Source organism: Manis pentadactyla, chromosome X (assembly GCF_030020395.1).
Source record: "Manis pentadactyla isolate mManPen7 chromosome X, mManPen7.hap1, whole genome shotgun sequence".
In the NCBI taxonomy this organism is placed as follows: Eukaryota; Metazoa; Chordata; class Mammalia; order Pholidota; family Manidae; genus Manis; species Manis pentadactyla.
In genome coordinates, this window is record NC_080038.1 from 138,309,624 (window position 1) to 138,331,729 (window position 22,106).

Consider the following 22,106-nt stretch of genomic DNA (forward strand, 5'->3'; position numbering starts at 1 on the left):
GAATTTATATGCTCTCTGCCAAAAGTTATACACAGTTATTGAGTGGAGGCAGTAGGATCTGAACCCAGAGCTTTGGACTCCTGGATGGGTTCTTTTCCCACTACCCCACACTTCCTTTGAAGAAGTGAGACTGTTAACATAGTACTGAGCCAGGGCATATTGGATAGAGAATGCCTAACCGAAGAATTTGCAACAAATTCTGCAATTGATAGCCTTGAAAGTTTTGGGGTACTAGAGGGGCTTGCTCTAAGAAAAGGACTCAAATAGCACAGGACATAGACATAGCAGGGTCAGGACAGGCACTGGAATCCAGGATACAAGCAAGATTTTCCTTGCATGAAGGCAGAGAATTTTACCTGTTTTATTCACTGACATGGTATTGGTACCTACTGGCACAGTGTCCCCATACACATTAGGTGATAAATACTTGTTGAATGAATTTAGAATTTTGGCACTGGAAGAAAACTTGGAATTTACCTAGTCTGATCTCTTTGTTTCATCAGTGAAGCAAATGAGACGCAAAGGAGCTAAAGTTTCCCAGCCAGCTTATGGTAGAGCAAATACTAGAACACTATGTTCAGATAAAGGACTTCCCCACTCAGCAATGCTGTCCAGCACTAATCAGTTTAAATTGGAATTCATGTATAGTTTTTAGGCCTTACAAAAATCAAATAGTCACTTTATTACTACAAATGTACATTCTGTAATGTCATGTAATATTTCTCCCTCAATTTGTGCAAAACATCTCTACATAACTCCAAAATTTCAACAATTTCTGTATTCAGATACAAAAAAATCATTAATATGAATTGGAAAAACTGTCTATAAAAGAGTACGTAGGAAACACCTATATACAGAGAATTCTTTGAAATGCATATGAAGATGGTTTAGGTCATTACATTAGAGTACTCAGGATTTAATGAAGGCATTCTCAGAATGGCTAGACAGCTATAATTATAACTCCTCCATATGTTTTTCCTCATCCAGGGCTGAAAATGTCTATGTTGCATTTTGTTCCAACTTTACTCCTTTAACAGAAAATGGATTTTTCTCACATAATCATGTAAAAACAAACCATCTAGTGGATACACTTAATTTCCATGCAGTCGACATAAGCATCTATAACCTCCCTCATGAATCTTTGAGAATTACAAAGCAGGTTTGTGTGAGGTGTTAATCTTTCTTTTGAACTATATGAAAGCCACAGGTCCTAAGTTGAGAAAATATCTGAAGTCTTGCTAAAATGGATTTATCAAGACTTACAGAATATTACAAAAATCCCTGTGATTGTTCTTCAAATATTCAGTGACTAAAACTTGGCTAATATGCTTTGATATAACTGGCCATGAATAGACTGACGAATAGACCAACAGTTTTGTAATTTCCCATCTTCCAACACACACACACCCTTGAAGGGCCTGTCCAGAGCACTGAATATACAGGAGACACTGTCCACCCCGACAAGGCCCAGAGAAGACAGCTCATTTTATGGCATTCCAGTTCAACCTCATAATGCTTCAGATACTTCTGGTTTAAAATTTAGTCTCTCTTGGGTAAATATGCAGTCAGATTCAAGTTACTGTCAAGTTCACAGTTTCAGGGCTTCTCCTTCTTGAAGGTGTTTCCTCCATCTTCCCATGGTTCTGCTTTGGTTTAAAAAAAAAAAAAAGAAGATTAAAGGCCTGTATTAGCACCTCAAACCAGATAGCTTAAATGACAGACATGTATTGTCTTGCCGTTTTAGAGACTAGCAGCCTGAGATCCAACTGTGGGCAGGTTGGTTCCTGAGGCTGTGAGGCAAGGATCTGGCCCAGGACTAGCTTTGGGTAGCTTGCTGGTGATAGATCTTTGGTGGTCCTGGGATTTAGTAGTGTCACCCCGATCTTGGCCTTCACGTTCACATGATGTGCCCCCTGTGTGGGTCTGTGCCCAGATTTTCCCCTTTTTATAAGGACGCCAGTAATAGGGGATTGGGGGCCCTGCCTACTACAGTATCATTCAGAGGTACTGCGTTAGGACTTCCACATATGAATTTTGGAGGGCCACAGTGAGACTCATCCAATGCCTGTCTCCTAGAAGTGCCTTGCAGGGCAGCAGGGGAGGAGACAGGTGGGGGCTCTCTACATGCGTAGTCTGATGCAGCCGTTGTGTGTCTGATGCTGCAGTGGTACATCTGTTGATGTTTGTGACTGTGTCGCTCGGTGTGTTCTATCCAAGGACAGAAAAAGCAGAGCTTGTTCAGAGCCACTAATTGTGTAAGCAAGAATCAGTGGTTTACAGGCAACTGCTAGGCACCCTCTCACGACCCTCTGATACCAATGATTCTGCAGAGGCACACCTGCTTCTTCCAGTTTGTGTTTCGCCCCACAATTTCCAACTGAAATCTTTTCATCCCACTGGGTAGCCTCTTGGAAGGATCTGGCAAGCCAGCTAGTGTACCCCACTACTGCCTATAGCCCTGCATGCCAACATTTGCATAAATGGGAAAAATATTTGCCCTGTCTTGATTTCTTGGGCTATCCTGCCCTCTCCATGTTGCTCTTATCCTTCTGCTGATAGTGCCAGGAATCCTTGTGACTTCTGACAGTGTGAATTTCAGACAGGTTACAGGTCAAATCCCTCTATTCAGAAATAGTCCCAGATGGCTCAGAGCATTGTTTGGTATTGGGAGGGTCACCCAGCCAGAAGGAAGAGGACAACATTGTGTTTTGGCTGTTTTCCTTTCCGGAAGCTGTTTGACAAGCTTCCTTTGATTTCCATCTCAGTGAGGATTAGAAAAAGCCAGCCCTCTAAATGACAGTTCTTGGACTTTAGAAGCTAAAGGATATAACTGTTTTTGTTCATCACTCTGAGCTTTTTCCCAAATCAATCCAGTACTTGGAGTTTACCTACCAGAGGAAGAATCCAGCTCAGCCTTTCAGGGGGCAGCAAAGAGTATTTGCTTGTCTTCCCCAATACAGCTGAACACAGCTGGCGAAAACACCAACCATGCAAAGTGGGCTCATTTTGAAATGATGACTATAAACCTTAAGTGAGCCCCTAATGCCACCAACCAATCCTACTATGCGTCCCAAGTTCATCTTCTCTCCCACTCTCCTAGCAGGGCACTGAACAGTCTCCTCTCTTCTCAGACCTCCCACATCTCCTCTCTGATCCTCAGTCTTCATCCATTACCTTAATTTGTAGTTCAGTGAGAGAACGGAAACAATCAGAAGAGAATCTCCAAATCTCCCACAAGCACACTGACCTACTTGCTCATATGTACACATTACCTACCTGTTTTCTGCATTCCATCTAGTTTCCATGGATGAGCTACCCAAACCTCTAACTAAAGCCAATTGGCACGACATCTCCAGGCTTCTCATTCATTCAAGTTCGCTGCTCTCTCTTGCATCATTAGCACCCCAGCCTCTTTACTGGATCTTTCCAATCAGCATACAACCATGCTTTTATTTCTCACATCTTAAAAAAAGAATAAAAGAATAACTAACCCTCATTTGATGCACTTTCCAACAGTCTTTTCTTGGTCTCCGTGTTACTGCTACTTACAGCAAGATTTGACACAAGTGATCACTTGTCCTCCTGAAACAATTCCTTTACACAACTTCCAGGATCCCACACTCACCTAAGTTTCCCTTCTGCCATGCTGGCTACTCACTCACTCTTTATCTCTGTTGTTGCCTCCTTAAACTCGTTCCAATCTCTAAATGTTGAAATGCTGCAAGGCTAACTTCTTGGACATTTTCTGTCTTCTATATACACTGACCTCTTTGGTGACATCATTCAATTTTGTGGATTTGATTACCATCTATTTTGTAGCCCATCCCAAACTGATATTTCCAGCCCACATTTTTTCTAAATTAAGGTATCATTGATATACACTCTTATGAAGGTTTCACATGAAAAACATTGTGGTTACTACATTCAACCATATTATCAAGTCCCCCCATACCCCATTGCAGTCTGTCCACCAGCGTAGTAAGATGCTATGTAGTCATTACTTGTCTTCTCCATTCTGTACTGCCTTCCCTGTGACTCCCCCCAACCACCATGTGTACCAATCATAATACCCCTTAATGACCTTCTCCCTCCCTTCCCACCCACCCTCCCCAACCCCTTCCCTTTGGTTACTGCTAATCCATTCTTAGGTTCTGTGATTCTGCTGCTATTTTGTTCCTTCAGTTTTTCTTTGTTCTTATACTCCACATATGAGTGAAATCATTTGGTACATTCTCCGCCTGGCTTATTTCACTGAGCATAATACCCTCTAGCTCCATCCATGTTGTTGCAAATGGTAGGATTTGTTTTCCTTTTATACCAGCCCACACATCTTTTATCTTAAACTCTAGATTCATATGTCCAAATGTTCAAGCAACATCTCCAATTAGGTATCTCATAGACATCCCAATCTAAATTCTGATTGCTGTCCAAATTCCCACTCCTCTTCGGATTCCCAATTCTCTCAGTCTCCCCACTTCAGTGAATGTTGATTCCACCCTTCCACTAGGAGATGAAGCTAAACTGTCAGAGGACACATATGAACCTCATATGTCACCAGAACTTTAAGGCCCTTGGTAATCCATTACCACTAGGCTTTTATACCCATGCTACTTATTACATTGTCTTATATGACCCAATCCCCATCCTTGTTAAGCTTCCTGGTGAATTGACCTTTTAGCATTATATAATGTCCTTCTTTGTCTCTTGTGGTAGCTTTTGACTTAAACTCCATTTTGTATGATGTAAGTGTGACCACCCCTACTCTCTTTTGGTTACCATTTGCATGAAATAAACTATCTTTTTCCTTTTGCTTTCTAAAGGCAACTTCCCTTTCAGCCCTGTCAAGCAGATACTGTTTTTAATGGTCTCTTTTTGTTGTGGTGGCTGCTTTTCTCGTACTCTGGGCATCTTAAGAACAGAAACAGGGCAGCCAGCTCTCCATTGCTAATTTCTGGTAATTTGTTCTCCTACTTTTGCTGCTTTGAATTTCATGCCATTCAGTCACACCTTTCTTTCTTGTCCCTGTCATTTCCCATTACTCCCTTTTTTCAGGCTGTCTACTTTTTCAGGAAAGATTTTAGCTTCTTGCCCACTCTTTTCCTTTCCACCTCAACTCTTGTCATTACCCTAGGTAGCTTCAATGTCTATGTGGATGACCCACATAGCACCTGGCCTCAATGTTCCTTGTTCTACTCATCCCAAATGAATTTTATTTTTAGATTGTCTTCAGTTAGTCTTTCCATAGCCATACTCCAGACCCCAGACATTGCCAGAAACATCACTACCTTTAAAATCTTGATATCAAGATCCCACTTTCTGACCACCACCTTCTAACTTTCCAATGCCATTATATACTACCACCACTTCATAATTTTTCTTCTTGAGGACCACCAACCCAGTAATTCCACCAATTTCACTCTCCATCAGCACCCATCTGGCCTCATATTCCTTTATATCCAGGCTTTTCTTCCTTTCATGGGCTCATCATTATAATCATTCCCTTGGCAATACCTTCAAATCCTTTGCTCCCCCTATTCTTCTGTCCAACTTGCATGAAAAACATGAGACTCTGGGTAAACTTTATTGTTTACCTTCTTTATACTTATGTCTAAGTAGTTGATCATTGCTGGAGATAAAATGACACAACTGAGCGATTGTGTTTACTTTTATTGTATAATAAACATCTTGAATGAGAAACTGCTAACCAGTAATTCTCCTAGGCTGCCCTAAAAGTTTTGTCTTCCTACAACCTAAAATTACTGTTTCATAACTTTTCTTTCACCAGCCTTTTCATACCTTCTGTTATCCTATTACTTTTTGCTATTAATACCACCACATGGTGAACTGAGATGAAAGCATCATCCAACAGCCACCAATAAATCCCTGTTTATTTGCTTATGCTCTCACCTCCTCATGTAACTGCATGGAAAGTATCACTCCTTCTATAAAGGCCAACTTCTCTTGACTAGAGCTCTGAATTCCATCCTCTCTCATTTTCCTGAAACTTTTCTCCTATAGTTGTCTAGCAAGTGAGGCTCTCTCTTTTTATTAGGCTATTCCCATCAACTTCCAGACATGCTTTAGTATACTCCCCATAATCTTACAGCTGTTAAATGCAACAAAAAAATCTCTTAAGCCCAATAATAGCCCAGCTAGAATCTATTTATCCAGCTACTCATTGTGGCCAAAATTCTGGAATTGTTTATACCTCCTTTGTTGGCATTATAGTAGAAACTAACAGCACCCATCTTCCTGTCTGAATGCAAAACAAATTGAAATGGGCAAACATACAAAGATGAAAATAACATTACCATTATGGATAAACGCCGAGTTGTACTTTGGAGCTTAAGTGTTCAAGCAACAATTGTCTAAATACTAAAACCCAGAGCTAAGGGCTTCCTTCCAGAATTACAGGCAGTATGGGATAATCAGACACTACCATCGCCAGCCCGTAACCACCAGCACCGAGAGCAAGGTGTTTGACACTAAGCATACAGCAGCAGTAACATAATGCAGAGAACATTCTCTTTGCAGCGAGGTAGATCCAAAAGAGAATGGTTAGGGAAAGGGATTCAGCTATCTTTGCACTTTTTTCTGTCAAACTCATCATTCAGGTAACTCACTCCATTTCCGTGGAGGAGACAAAGGGGTGGGGCAGGAGTATAGGAGTATTTAAGAAAGGCATTCCTAATGGAAGCCTGAGGTGCCAGGGAAAATTTTACTTTCCATCTGTACATCTTTGGCGAGATGTCTGTCCCCATCTTTTGCTTATTTTTAAATTAGGTTGTTTGCTTCCTCATACAAATGCTCCCTGACTTAGAATAGTTCAACTTAGGACTTTTTCACTTTGCGATGGTGTGCATGCAATACACACTCAGTAGAAACTGCACTTGGAATTGTGAATTTGGATCTGTTCCTGGAATGGTAATATGTGGGCCCATTCTCTCCCAGGATGCCAGGCATGGCAGCGAGAACAGCTCTAGGCAGCCCTGCGATCACTAGGGTGAAAAACTGATACGCCGACAACCACTCTGTATCTACATAGCCATTCTGTTTTTCAGTTTCATGCAGTGTTCAATATGTTATGTTACATGAGGTGCTCAACAACTTAGTATAAAATAGTCTTTGTATTAGCTGATTTTGTCCAGTTGTAAGCTAATGTAAGTGCTCTGAGCACGTTTGGGGTAGGCCAAGCTAAGCTCTGATGTTTGCATTTTGCACTTAAGGTATTTTCAGCTTGTGATAGATTTATCAGGACATAACCCCATTGTAAGTTGAGGAAGATTTGTAGTTGAGCTTCAAGAGTTCGTTGTATATTTTGCATACAGATCCTTTATCAGATATGTGTTTTGCAAATGCTTTCCCCCAGGCTGAGGCTTACTTCTCATTAAAAGACACTTTTAACAGTGTCTTTTACAGACCAGAAGTTTTTAAGTCTTTTCTTTCATGAATCATGCATTCAGTGTTCTAACTAAAAACTCATTACCAAATACAAAGCCATGCAGATTTTCCCCTATGTTTTCTCCTAGTTGTATAGTTTAACATTTTACATTTATGTCTATGATTCATTTTGAGTTAATTTTGGTATAAAGTGTAAGGTCTGTGTGTGGATTCACTTTTTATGTTCAAGTCCAATTACTCCAGCACCATTTGTGAAAAGTCTATCCCTTCTCCATGAATTGCCTTACACTTTTGACAAAAACCAGTTAATGGTGTTCATGTGAGTCTATTTCTGAGCTCTGTCTTCTATTCTATTGACCCACGTGTCTATACTTGCACCCACACTATGTGGTCTTGATTACAGTAGCTTTATAGTAGGTCTCGAAATCAGATAATTTGAGTCCTCCAACATTCTTCTTCAGTATTGTGTTGGCTATTCTTGGTCCTTGTCTTTCCATATAAATTTTAGAACTAGTTTCTTGGTATCTACAAGATATCTTATAAGACTTTTGATTGAGATTGTGTTGAATCCACATATCAACTTGGAAAGACCCGACATCTTATTAAGATGGATTCTTCCAATCCATGAACACAAAATGTCTCCTTCTTGGTTTAGATCTTCTTTAGTTTCTTTCATTAGAGTTTTATAGTTTTTCACTTATAACTCCTATACATGTTTTGAGAGTTTAACCAAAGAACTTCTTTTTTGGTGTTATTATAAACAACATTATCTTTTTATTTCCAATTCCAATTGTTCATTGCTTGTATATAGAAAAGCCCCTGACCCTTATATAAACTTACCTTTCTCCTGAGACCTTGCAGGTATTGAAAGTACTATATTAGTTCATGAAAATCTTCCCCTGGCTGCAGGCACAAAAGAGTACATCTGGGCTCTTGTAAGACACTTGACTAAAACTAGCAGGGGGCTTGGCAGCAGATGTCACATAGAAGCCTGGCTAAAGGTGCATTGCTCAAGCTCTCGATAAAAGACATATTTAATAGGGAGTTCTCAATTAAACAGAAAGTCTAATGTGAAGAGGGCAAAAATTGGCTGGATCATGATTTTTGGCTACAGCTAAACTTTTATGTTTTCATAGATTTTCTTTGTTGAAAACATTTTCTGAAGAAATAAGTAGATTTGATGGGCTGATTGATGTGCATAAAACAGAGACTTCTCATCAAATATAACTAATTATTTTGGTATTTTCAAAGTCCCCAGATCTAGTTGCTCTTGTATAGAACTGTTTTTTTTGTTGTTATAATTCTGTAGTAATAAAGCACCACAGATGGATACACATTTAAGCAGGAATTTATACACATTAGAAAGGAACTTAAGAAATTGTATGTTTAATAGAAACGTAAAATTCTCTACATAGTTCATGCTATTTTAATTACCAGAGCATTTGAGGATAAAGATTTTAGTATCATGGGGAAACAGCCTAAAGAAGTTAGAATGGATTGTATTCTGGAATTACAATAGTGAAGCCAAGATAGGAACCACATAGTGAACAGAAACATTTTGTTGCAGAGGAGGGCTGGAACTTAGCTCTGAGTAGTTTGGACTCATTTAGAGAAAGCATAACTTTATTCCACTGACTATGAGCATGTGTCTGGGCTGACCTAGAGGTTGTGAATGACGAGACGAGGTTTTAGTGCTCCTCTCCCTGGTGCCTATTTTGCATCTCCCATTTAATGCTGTTTCTTCTAATGGCCAGCATGGTGCCTAGTACATAATACATTCCACTATTTAATAATTATTTGTTAAATAAATTAAGAAATTGTAGCTATGAGAGATTGACATTTTTATTATTCAGTAAAACAAATTGCTTTCTTTCCATGGATTAGAATAGTTTATGATTATGTATTTTGCTCTAAGTCAGCATGCCATTTCTAAATAAATATACAAGAATACTGTTGAATTAATTTCTATGTTACTTTCCTATTGCTGTTGGAACACATTACCCGGAACTTCATGGTTTAAAATAACACAACTTCATTATCTTTCAGTTCTGGAGGGCTGAAGTACCAAGTGGGTATCAAAGGGTTAAGATCAGTGGTGGTGAAGTTGCATTTCTTCTCGAAGATCTAGGGAGAAATTCATTCCCTTGCGTTTTCTATCTTCTAGAGGCCACCTGCATTTGTTGGCTTGTGAGTCCTTTATCTCCAAAGCCAGCAGCATATAATCTTAAAATCTCTCTCTGACTCAGACCTGCTTCTTTCTTATGAAGACCCTTCTCATTACACTGGGCCTGCCCAGATAATTCAGGATAATCTCCTTATATCAAGTCAGTTGATTAACAACCCTGATTCTTTTTGAAACCTTAATTCTCTCTTACCATATAACATAACATACTCACAAATTCTAGGGATTAGGGCATGGACATCTTTAGGAGGGACAATTATTCTGCCCCTCATAACATCTCAATCCCTCTTTCTTTCTTGAGAACTATATCTCAGTACTCACCGACCACCCCCACACACCCCTCACCGTCAGGTACAGTGGTGGGGCTCCTGGCAAACAAGTTCATACAACATGACACTCACACCCCACCCCCTCTCACAGGCCACTGTAGATTGAACCAGAGATGGACTTACAACACGATTTGTGCAAATGATTGTTTCTTGGATGAATTCAGAGGTTGGGAATAAGGTTCTAATTTCATTTTAATTAAATGACACAGATATGCAGAAAGGTATAGAGCCACAGGTGGAGAGAAAGAGGAATCCCTGAGTTTTCCCAGCCCCTAGTTCCAGGTCACTGCTGAGCATGAATGCAAACCTGCCCTTTGGCTCCATGAGATCCCTTAGCATTCTTATAATAATGGCTCCCTTTTGCTTAAACTTGTTACAACCAAATAGATTGTAGCCAATAAAATTTCTACAATACCATTATTACTAATGCCATATAATGTAGGCAATTATTAATGGTTAGATGGACAGATGAAAATATATAAATAAGTGAAGTAATTTGCCTAACATAATGGTTCATGGCATTGCTGAGATAAGAAGCTAGTTCTCTTGCCTTCCAGTGGAATGCTATCTCCTTCTTCTTTATTGTAAAATGGTTAGGTTAAAAATAAATATCAGCATGAAATCAATATTATGTTTTGAATAAAATCCACCCATATGTACTTAAATTATCAAGAAATCAATAAAAATATACAAAAGCAAGTTTACATTATATTACAAATTTGGCATTTTTTTCAACTAGAGGATTTCTACTTCTCTCCAAAATGTCTTTTAAAATATATTGCACAAACTTCTATTGTCAAGCAATTATTGCCTTCTTTGAAATGGCCTTCTAACCTATTGGGTATATTGCTCCTCCACTTTTAACTTGGAACGGATGGCTCAATAGCCCCCCCACCCCAAAGAAAAGATCATTCCTGGCACTGTGACAGGGCCCAACAGTTGGCTTACTGAGCAAGTCAGTACCTGTTCAGTAAGACAATTGTTTAATTCAGAGAAATGGCAGATTATTTACAATTTCCACCATTTCAATAGCATTATAAAAATTTCAGTGTAACTTTATTACTTTAAATATCTTACAGATCTATTCATCAATTACACTTCAATAAAGCTGAAAAGAAATCTCAGTTCAGGATGCCTTATCTATAGTCAGGAATTCGGAGTGTTGAATATATAGCAGAGCAAAAATAGGTAGGAGAACAAGGAGGAAGAAAAATGGTTGGTTTTGGTTCACAGTGAACTGAATCTTCTTTAAAATGAGCCAATGTATAGTAAGTATTCTGTCAATAAAAAACTCATATTGCAGTGATTATCCACGGGGTCTCTATGTTTGCTCTTTATAAACACCACTTAAACAAGGTATCTAGTCTCTGATGATAATCCAAGTTCAAACTCAACAAAAATGTTATACAACACTAGTAATTTACAGAAGCTGGGAGGTATGGGGAGAAAATTTGAGTTAGATCAGGTTCCTGCCTTCAGGAAAAGTCTAATAGATGATATACAGCCACATGGACAAACAGGGCTAACTGCTAATACATGTTTGAACCTGTAATTCACGATATACGGGCCTAAATGTCCATCTGTGAAATGGGGGTTGGGGACTGGAAAAATGGTTTTCAAGCTGTTATGCAGATCCATAGTTGTGTCTATTTGAAGTGTGGTGGAAGCCATAGAAATCAGTAGAGGGAAATTGAGTCAATTTGGCTTTAACAGAAAGCTGGGTATGAGAACTCTGGTAATTGATATATAAGCAAAGAACTGTGGGAGCAGCAAAGGGCAAAAGATCAATTCCAGGTGTAGGTATTTTTGAAGTCTTCACGGGGAAAGTGTCATATGAGCCTGGTCTTGCAAAAGGAGAATTTCAACTGGAAGAGGTTGAGAAAAGGGGCATTCTGAGCAAAAAGAGTAACATGAACAGAGCTGAGGAGATGTGAGAGTGTAGGCACATTTTGAGAAAATGAAGTTAGTCTCCTTTGGATAAAGTGTGAGGATATGAGAAACAGATACTGGGAGATGAGACTAGTGATGTCAGGGACAGGCAGAGCCATATCTGGGTTGGGAGATTATCTAGGAACCATTTCTTGCACACTCAGGCCTTTAGATTCCATCTACATGCTTGTAACTTCTAAATGTGTATCTAGTTCTACCGTTTTTCCTGACTTCCAGATTCATATAGCCAACTGTTTCATAACCATCTTCACCTGGATGTCCAGTAGGTTTCTCTAGTTATAACATGTCCAAAATCAAGAACCTGTTCTTCTCTCAGTCTTTCCTACCTTGGCAGATGGCACCTACAGGTGCCAAATGCTCAAATAAAAAAACCTATGAGCAATTGTGATTTCTTTACCCCCTATATGAAATTCATCTTTAACTATTGTAAGTATTACCCCAAGTTATGTCCTAAATTGATCCACTTTTTACTACTTTTACCACCACACTCTGATCCAAATGACCATCAGCTCTCAAATGGACTACAGTGATTATCTTGATACATTACTCTGTGTCCAATCTAATATCTTGCATAGACTGGATTTTTGGTAAGAAAAACTTACACTTTCACCCCCCTCACCTCCATGAGAAGCATGTACTTCTCCACCCACTGTGACTTGTTTGGCCAATAGGATATTAAAGAATGAAACACAAGCAGAGGGCTGAAATATGTTTGTGTATTTGATCTTGTTCTCTTTTGCTTCTGCCATTTCCATGAAAGGAACACGCCCTGAGTAGCTTCTGGTTCAAAGAAGATGCGAGACATGGAGAAGACTTGGGTCTGACCTATAGCCAATCACAAATGCTTAAGGAAGGCATAGTGCTAAATTTCTCAGTGCTGTTGTGCCCATGGCTAGTTGATACATCCCTATATTCTCTTACCCACAGAGCCATCACTGAATACTTAGACCAATCATGGCACTTCACTGCTCTCAATTTTATAATAACTACAGTCATGCTTAGAATAAAAGTCAGTGCCTATACCACAATGTTCAAGGTCCTACATGACTGGTTCCTTATGACTTCTTGCTTACTACATGCCAGGCAATGACTTTCACAAGGTAGCCGCCCACCTAAGGGCATTTACAGTTGCAGTTCTGTCTTGATCCTTTTATTCCAGAAATATTCACATGTTTACTGTTTTACTTTACTCAAATGTGACCTCATCAAATGCACTTTACCTGACTAACCATTAAATATCTCCTAACTCACACTTGAAGAAACACTTCAAGTCTGTCTGCTTACCCTGCTTTACTTTCCTTCTTAGTACTTTACACTGTTTTAAAATATATGTCATGGCATAAACAACAAAACAAAAATAAGTAAGTGTTACTACATGACATTAAAGAGCTTTAGCAAAGGAAACCATGAACAAAATGAAAAGGCAACCTATGGAATGGGAGTAGATATTTGCACATTATATATCTGATAAGGGGTTAATATCCCAACAATATAAGGAACTTTTACAGCTCAACTGCAAAAACCAAATCAGATTTGAAAGTGGGCAGAGGACCTCAGTGGACATTTTTTCCAAAGAAGATACACAAATGGCCAAGAGATACATTGAAAGGTGCCAAACATCACAAATTATCAGGGAAATGCAAATCAAAACCACAATGAGATATCACCTTAGACCAGTTAGAAGCCTATTATTAAAAAAAACTGAGATTCCAAGTGTTGGTGAAGATGTGGAGAAAGGGGAACCCTCAAGCACTGTTGGTGGGAGTGTAAATTGCTGCAGCCGCTATGGAAGTTCCTTAAAAAACTAAAAATAGAACTACCATATGATCTAGCAATCCTACTTCTGGGTACATATCCAAAGGAAATGAAATCACTATCTCGAAGAGATATCTGCACCCCCATGGTCATTGCAGCATTATTCACAATAACCAAGCCATGGAAACAGCCCAAGTGTTCATTGATAGATTAATTGATTTTTTAAAAATGGGGCATACTATATACAAGGGCATATCATTCAACCAGTAAGAAAGAAGAAAATTCTGCCATTTGCAACAACATGTATACAACTTGAGGGCATAATGCTAAGTGAAATAAGGCAGACAGAAAAAGATAAATACTGTATGATCTCATTTATATGTGGAATCTAAAACAAAAAAATATTCGTAGAAACAGAGTAGATTGGTAGTTGCCAGGGGTGAGAGAGTGGGGAAAATAGGTGAAGGTGGTCAAAGAGCACAGACTTCTAGCAGTCAGATGAATAAGTACTGGGGATCTAAATTGTAGCATGATGGCTGTAACAACAACAAATTCGGTAACTGAGGTGATGGATGTGTTAATTAACCTTTTGCAATATGTATGTATATCAAATCATCACATTGTACAGTTTAAACTTACACAATGTTATATGTCAATTATATCTCAATAAGGCTGGAAAAAACAAATAAAAAACATATGATGTATTTGGCTGTTGATTAATTTTGGATCTCCCCCAATCAAACAAAAACTGCTTGAAAAGCTGTTCTTATTCACTGTTCTATCTCCAGTATCTAGAAAACTACAGCAAATAGTAGTCACTCAATGAACATCTGCTGAATAAGGAAGGAAGGAAGGGAGGCTTTTGTAGGATATATTAATGAGAAGAAATCATATTTAATGACAACTGTTAAGAGGCCATTACTATGATTTGGCTGAAGGACTTTGGATAAGGGCAGGATGATTGGAAAGAAAGGGCCTATAAGACACTTTAGAGGTGGAATCCATGGAACTTTGTGGTTGATTGGATGTCATAATCACACAACAAGGAGAAATTCATAGCTACAAGGGGTTAAGGCAAACTGGAAGGGTAATTATGATATGCATGCATGAGCTCCAGCAAATACCAGCTTTGTGTCACATACTACGCTAGGTCTTGGAAACACAAAGATTAATCAGACATGGTCCTGTTCTTCAAGTTGTTAACTGCTTATAGAAGGAGGCAGAATTACAATAGAATGTGCTGAGTGCTATGATAGATATTTGCACAGGGGGGCAACACACTTCCACATATAACAGCACGGATAGAACACACAGGAAACAGAAGCAGGTTTGCAAGAAAATATGATGAGTTTGGTTCTAGTTATGATAGCCTTGAGACACAAAATTAAGACACCCAGAAATTCACGTCATTTGAAATCTGAGGACAAGGTCTTGGCTAGCTGTATGGAGTCATCAGAGCCATCAGCAAAAGTTGACTGGGTTGGAAGAGACTATGTCAGGAAAGTATATAGAACAAAGGAATAGTGACCTAAGAGAAGAACTCGGGGGGACGTAACAGCAAGCTGGGCAAATAGAAAGAAGCTTATGAAGGGAACTAAATAAAAGTTATGTATAGGAGGAAAGGAATAGGAGATCAAAGTTTGGAGACAAGAGAAAAAGCAGTTTTAAGTCTGAAGCAACTGTTAAGATTGGAGGATATCTTCTAGGAGGCCACTCTGTTTTTAGTTGAACTAAGATATGATATAGTTATTCATCCATCTATCCATCCATCCATCCATCTAGCCAACAAGTATTTATTGAGCATTTACTACTATGTTCTGAGCACTGTGCTCAGCATTGATGAATGTAAAGTCTTTTCCCTCCTATGGTCTTCAGTCAAATAGGAAATATATACATTAAACAAATAATCAAAAAATATACATATTATTACAAATTGTGATGATTCCTATGACTAAACAGAAAGTGCCATGAGAATATCCCCCAAAGAGTCTGAACACTAACAAACCTGCTAATCCTCCTGGCTGTGCATTTTGCTTTTGCATTATGAATATAACACTCTATTCTGTCTCTGCATTTGAGGCATTGGGTAGTTTCCACAAGTACCCTAATCTCTAATTATCGTTGTGAGATATGGTACCTGGTTTTCTCCACCATCAGTACTTGGAAATTCTTAATTTTTGTTTGTCTAGCTAGGCTTCTGACATTTCTTGTGCCCTGTTTGCACTTCTAAAAACTCAGTACTGATTCATGGATGTTTCTGACTCTTAAAGCCTCACTCGTTTCTCAAGTTTTGTTTTATTATTATCATTTCGGCTCCACAACAGACCATGCAAACTAGAGTAGCATGGGATAGAAGCTGATGAATGGCAGATGAGGCAGAAACAAAGTGCTGGAAAATCACCAAGGGCAAAGGCAGGAGAGAAAGTTTGCTTCAAACCCCCTCTCCTGCAAACTTGCCTCCAAAACTATAGCACCCGGAAAATTTCTGATGCTAGTAATGATTTAAAAATGCATGTATAGACTTGACATTGCATGGTGTTATGCTGGGTGGGATCTTCAGAGTAGAATAAGAGCAGCTTAGTTTTTGTGGTGGAGACTGGGCAGCTATTCACCAAAACCTTTCTCCTTATTTCTACATTTCCCAGCCTCCCATGCAGCTAAGCATGGTGATATAACCAAGTGCTAGCCAATGGATTATGAGAGGAAGTTGAGGAAGTCATAGGCATTCCTCCTAGGACTGATCCAAAAAAGTCTCCCACACTGAATTCCCCAGGTTCTTTCTGTCCTGGTTGAAGCAGCAGAGCCTGACGACCTTGAAAGGCATTTATTCAAGATGGTAGGTCCATGAGATGGAAGGATCCTAGGTCCCTAAATCACCATGTGAAAGAGAACCACTTGCTAATCATAAAGACCTGTTTTGGAATTTATATAAGTAAGTTTCTATTAGATTTGAGCCATCATATATTTTAGGACTTATTACAGGAGCTAGTATCAACTTACTTAATAAAGTCACCAAAAGCAATAGCTAATATTTATTGAGCCCCAAGTATAAAACAAAATCTGGAAATAAAAGGTGGTGATGGAACATGCCCCAGTTGCTACAGCTAGTAAATAGAATAGGAAGAGGGTTTTAAGCCCTGATGTCTTTTCACTACATGCCCACTGAAACATGCTTCCTGTAGTTTCCAAAGACAGAGCACTGTGTTTGGAACGAAAGACTTGGAACAGGAGGCCCAGGTGAGTAACTTCAGATCCAGCCAGTGTAAGGGACCATGAGAAGAGCTGGTCTGAGTCAGCCTCAATTCAGTGTGATTTTTGCCCAAGGCTGTCTCTCTCACTAATACAGAGGCCCTGCATTGTACAAATTTTCACCCCTCTGCTTCCCCCCAGCCCCTTTTCAGTATCTTGCATATAGTGGATGTCCGCTAAGTGACTTCACAAATGAATTGGTTTGAATACAAAGTACAAAGCTCAGGACTGTAAATTGGTTTCATATCTCTGTTCTTCTCTGGATTCATCCTCCTAAAAATTATCCTATGTAGAAGCTCAAATCTGAAACTAGCTTTTAAGGCATTTAAATTACTTTTTCAAAGTGACAGTTTGTTTATAACACTTGTAGGTTTCTGCACTTTTAAAATCAGATAACCCACGTCAAGCTCTTATCACAGCACCTAGAACATGGCAAGCTTTCAATGAAACAGCAAGTGTTATTAACCTTGAGTTTTATCATGAGCTCTTTCATATTTTCCCTTTGGACATTTCTGCTGCTTAGTGTTGATTTTCTTTTAGCTCTTCACTGGGGTGTGATTAACATACTGTAAGTTATCTTTAATGTATACATCTTGAAGAGTTTGAACATTTCATATACCTGTGATACCATCACTATAGACAAGGTAATAAACATATCCATCACCTTTAAAAGATTTCATGTGTCTCGTTACTCTTTTTTGTGATAAGAACTCTTAGCACAAGATCTACCCTCTTCACTAGTTTTCAAGGGCATAAAACACTATTGTTAACTACAGAGATGCTGTACAACAGATCTCTAGAAGTTATTCACCTTGTATAAGTGTAATGTTATACCCATTGATTAGCAACTCCCCAATTCCCCCTCCTGAGCCCCTAGCAACCACCATTCTGTTCTCTGCTTCTATGTATTTGACTATTTAAAGTATCTGATATCAGCAGAACCAGTATTTGTCCTTCTGTGACTTACTTCACTTAACACAGTGTCTTCCAGGTCTGCCCATGGATAAAGAATGTGTGGCATACATACAGTGGAACATTATTCAGCCTCACACTGGTGTTTCTAATACTATGACCGCTATTGCTTTGCTTCACCATCTCCGATTTAATTCATTCACACGTTACAGATACCAGACACTATGCTAGGCACTCTGCATAGTTGAACTCATTATTCCTTAGTAAAAAGGGTATTTTGTTTGTTTTACAAATGAGGAAACCAGGACTCATAAGTTAGTCATCTTGTCTACGGTTACAGAGCTCGAAATGCTGGATCTGCAACTACAAGTGTTCAGCTACAGAGCTCCGGCTGTCTCCATAGCACCAACGACTCACTTTCTTTTTCTTTAAAGATAAGGTGCTCCCATTATTAATTCATTAATTGCATACAATGGAATACAGAAATCTAAGGTTGGGAGGGATGTAGTCAGTAATGAGCTGGAGTCAGTTTGTACCAATAATGTGGGAGTAGATTTAGTGCATCTCTTCCCAGCTCTGTGGTCAGTGACATCACACTGATAACCTGAAAGCAGCCATGGTGGGTGAGATTATTGACACCATGGAAATTGGCCAGTGGTACAAACACTATGAATCAAGGCTTCTTTTCTTCTTTTTACCAGCATACTATTGGCCTGAGTAGCACAGGCTATTGGTTTTGTGTATAAGGAAATGGAAGGGAGGAGGTTAGTGGCGCATCCAAAGTAACAGAGCTGTTGTGTGACACAGATGGAACAATGACCCAGGTTTTCTGACCCTTAGCATGATGTTGAAGCTGCTATGACCTCCTTTTTTTGGATAGAAGTGTGTGTGTGTGTGTGTGTGTGTGTGTGTGTGTGTGTGTGTGTGTGTGTGTGTGTGATAGAGAGAGAGAATCACAAAGTGTGTAGTAATTCAGAACATTGTAGACTGCATTGGAAGGAAAGTAGATCATCATCTAATCCAATAATTCCTAACAGTAGTTACACATCAGAGTTACCTGGGGCAATTGTAAAAAATAACAATTTCTGGATCACTACTGAATGAGACACTTCAGGTGAATCTACATGTTTAATATGAATCTCCGGGGGTTGTGATGCAACCACAGACCAGCATTCAGGAATGGCTTCATAGAGTTCAATTTTACATCACACGTATGAAACCTCTCTACATAATTCATGATTTTATTCTATATGGGTTAAACCTTAACGTTCAAGCTTTAAGTAGTTCATTCCCTTAAGTGAGTTTTTTTTTGATGTGGTGTAAATTTTGGACATTATGATGCAGAACAAGTTTCCAGAAACTAATTACTTATAGTTTTTTTTTAATGTAACAAGTGGATCTAATAAAGACTATGTTTGTTCTTGGGAGCTTTATATTCACTGTCTGCTGTGAGATGCAGGAAAGGATATCAGAAAGTGTGTGTGTGTGTGTATGCGTGTGTGTGTGTGTGTGTGTGTGTGTGTGCACGTGCGCCCGCGCGCGCAGAATGGGAGAGAAGGTGGCCTCGAGAATGGCCTCATTTCAGGGCTCTGTGAGGAGCCCGGGGTGCTCAGGGGACACCCTGCTTTGGCACTCAGCACAAAGGCATGGAACGTCCCACTGAAAGAAGCCAGTCGTGATCACTGGCAGCGAGAGCAATAAAAACAGAGACTTTGTTCTCAAAAGCTTGCTGAAAGCATAGCATTGGGCTACCGGGACAGCTCAGTCTCACACACACTCCCACTTGGCTTTGCCAAGGTGCAGGATAGCCCTGTGCAGCCCAAGGCGCAGGCACAGAGAATTGCTCCCTCTGAAAGGAACCACGTAGCTCACAGACAGCAATAAAGTTCTTATAAGAATGTGCCAAAGGAAAGTTTTCAGTATTTAATTTGTTTACAACTTAAGTCCTGGGTTTATCAGCAAAATGACTTGGAGGCATTCAGGATTAACTGAGGTGTTTTTTTTTACCCATGCAAATCTCAAAGGATATCAGCAGTTGCAAGAACACGGTTTTCTCTGGAATTCTTGAAAAAGTATCCATGGAAGCTATCACATTTATTAAGCTATGGCCTATAGCCATGGAAGAGGGCTCCTAAAATACTCCCGGGGGCTGGAGAGCTAAGTACCTAATTGCTGTGGCAAACAGTATGAATTCAACTCTGGACTCTCAAGTTTTCTAGATAGTCTAGTGAATGAATAAATAAACGGATGGCGTAATGAACAAATGGAAATCAGTCATCTGCTTGTTGATAGTGCCTGAAAAGCAAGCAAGAAACAACACATCCACAAATCCACACATGGAAGAGGAATAATAATTAATATTGATTCATTTATCAAAACTTTACTGAGCACCTACTATGAGCTAGACCATGTAGACTGATAGGAGTGCCTGTCTCAGTGGTTCTCAAACTTGAGCATGCATCGGAATTACTTGAACCCTTCATCACAACACACCCAGTGTTTCTGAGCACACCCCCAGAGTCTCTGACTCCTTAGGTATGGAGTGAGGCCCAAGAATATGCATTTCTAACAAGTTCTCAGGTAATGCTGATGATCCAGGGACCACCCTTTGAGAACCAGCCACTTAGTACAGGAAACTGCCAAGTAACTGAACACATTGCACAGCAATAAATAGTACATGCCATGTCGGGTGCTGTGGGGACACAGACAAGGGGCACTTCCTCCAACCTTGGGATGAAGAGACCAGGGGACATGGCCGGGAAAGGCTTTCCAGAAGTGGTAACATTGAACTGAGTCTTGGAGGCCAAATGGGCTTTTCCATCAGCGGAAGAAGAATTGGAAAGGTATTCTGGGTGGAGGAAATAGATTATGGGAATGCAAGAGGTTAGAAAATGACATGGTGGTGTTAGGGAACTGTGAGTAGTAGTTTGGGGCAAAAGCCAGGATAACAAGAATTGACCTCTAACATCAGGATTGTCAGAGAAGAGACACTCACTAAATGGCTGTGTGAATAAATGGAACAGCACAGCAGTATGTTAAGTAGCATGGAAACTCTAGAAGGATACTTATGTGGTCGTAGGCTCAGGCATCAAAGAGTTGGCAAACGTGTTTGGGAGAGGATACGTGATGATGGAAAGTGAAGTAGCCATTCCTGAGAGACCACAGTGCTGCAGACACCGGCCAGGCAGGCTGTCTGATCACAGGGATTTCCTGTCCTCTCTGTATGTGACACACGACCCAGTTCCCCTGTGACACAGTCTACATTAAGGGATGCTGCCCCAGGCCGTACCTGATTGGTCTGGAGATAGGTGTCTGAAAGGAGCAGGCCATCAGAGTACTCCTCTAGCGTGATCTGAAACAGAACTGAGTAGAGAGCATAAGTCCTGGTGTGGTGGAAACCCTATGAGATGTGCAGCCCAGAAACTGCAGGTTGCCATGTTCCCAGAAAGTGAAAGAAGCTGAGAGAAAGGTGCCATGCCAAGGGAAGCAAGGACGATAGAGGGACAGAGTACTGGTGGCCCGTGAGCCTCTGATTCCAAATGTCCCTAAGGCCCAGCTGCCCGTGATCTTCCCACCTTTTCTTGGTATATTAAATTCCTCAGTAGCCTTCCAGTACATTTCTCTTTTGGCCTCAGCCAGATCAAGTTGAATTTCTGTCACTTGCAATCAGATCAGTTGTGACTGCTAGAGTCAGCCATTTCTCAGGATCCCATACGTGAAACAGATGCTGAACAGGCTGACCATCCGCGGGCTGAACTGGCAGTAGTGGCTGCCTGGAGCCAGTGGGACTTTATTCTGCATCAATATAGCTCAGCAGCATTTAGCCAAAGGTAAGGGAAAAGAGGCCCTACCACATGGAGGGACTAGCATAGGAGAAAGGTGATGTTCAAAATAAATGTGGTTTCCAATGCTGGAGAAGAGGTCGGCCTGGCTGTACAAGAGAGTTCTTTTTGGGTTAAGTATGGTGAAGCATCAGAGATGCAGGGGCTCCAATGTCCGTGTAACTCCAGCCAGAAGGTATGTTTCTACTCTGGGGCAAATAAACCTTTGAAGCTGAAATCAGTTAAAGGAGAAATAAAGTGGGAGAAGCCCGTTTATTGCTTAAGAGCAATCATCTACTCTGCTCCCCCGTGTCTCTTGCGACCAGGCTGCAAAAAGAACTCACCAAGCCTCTCTTGTCCAGGTTCAGGCTCACTCTCCCCCACCCCTTTGTAATCACCTATGGATATGGAGATGAGTACTTCTCTCCACCCCTTGGGAACACCTATTGATATGGAGATGCATTAAGGCCAGGGGAGAGATTCTGGAAATACTGTGATTTTACCCAT

General features: G+C 40.0%; 1 long non-coding RNA gene across 2 annotated transcripts in view; it reads right to left on the reverse strand.

The window, feature by feature from the left end:
• Positions 1-1,472: 1,472 nt before the first annotated feature.
• The window catches only part of LOC118910066 (uncharacterized), a 106,819-nt gene continuing 86,185 nt past the window's right edge, over positions 1,473-22,106 (reverse strand). Inside the window, exon 4 of one of the 2 annotated variants that reach the window (XR_005023823.2) lies at positions 1,473-1,643. This is a non-coding gene — a long non-coding RNA (uncharacterized LOC118910066). Of the gene's footprint in view, positions 1,647-22,106 lie in introns of both variants that reach the window. The other variant, XR_008995217.1, reaches the window with a different exon arrangement.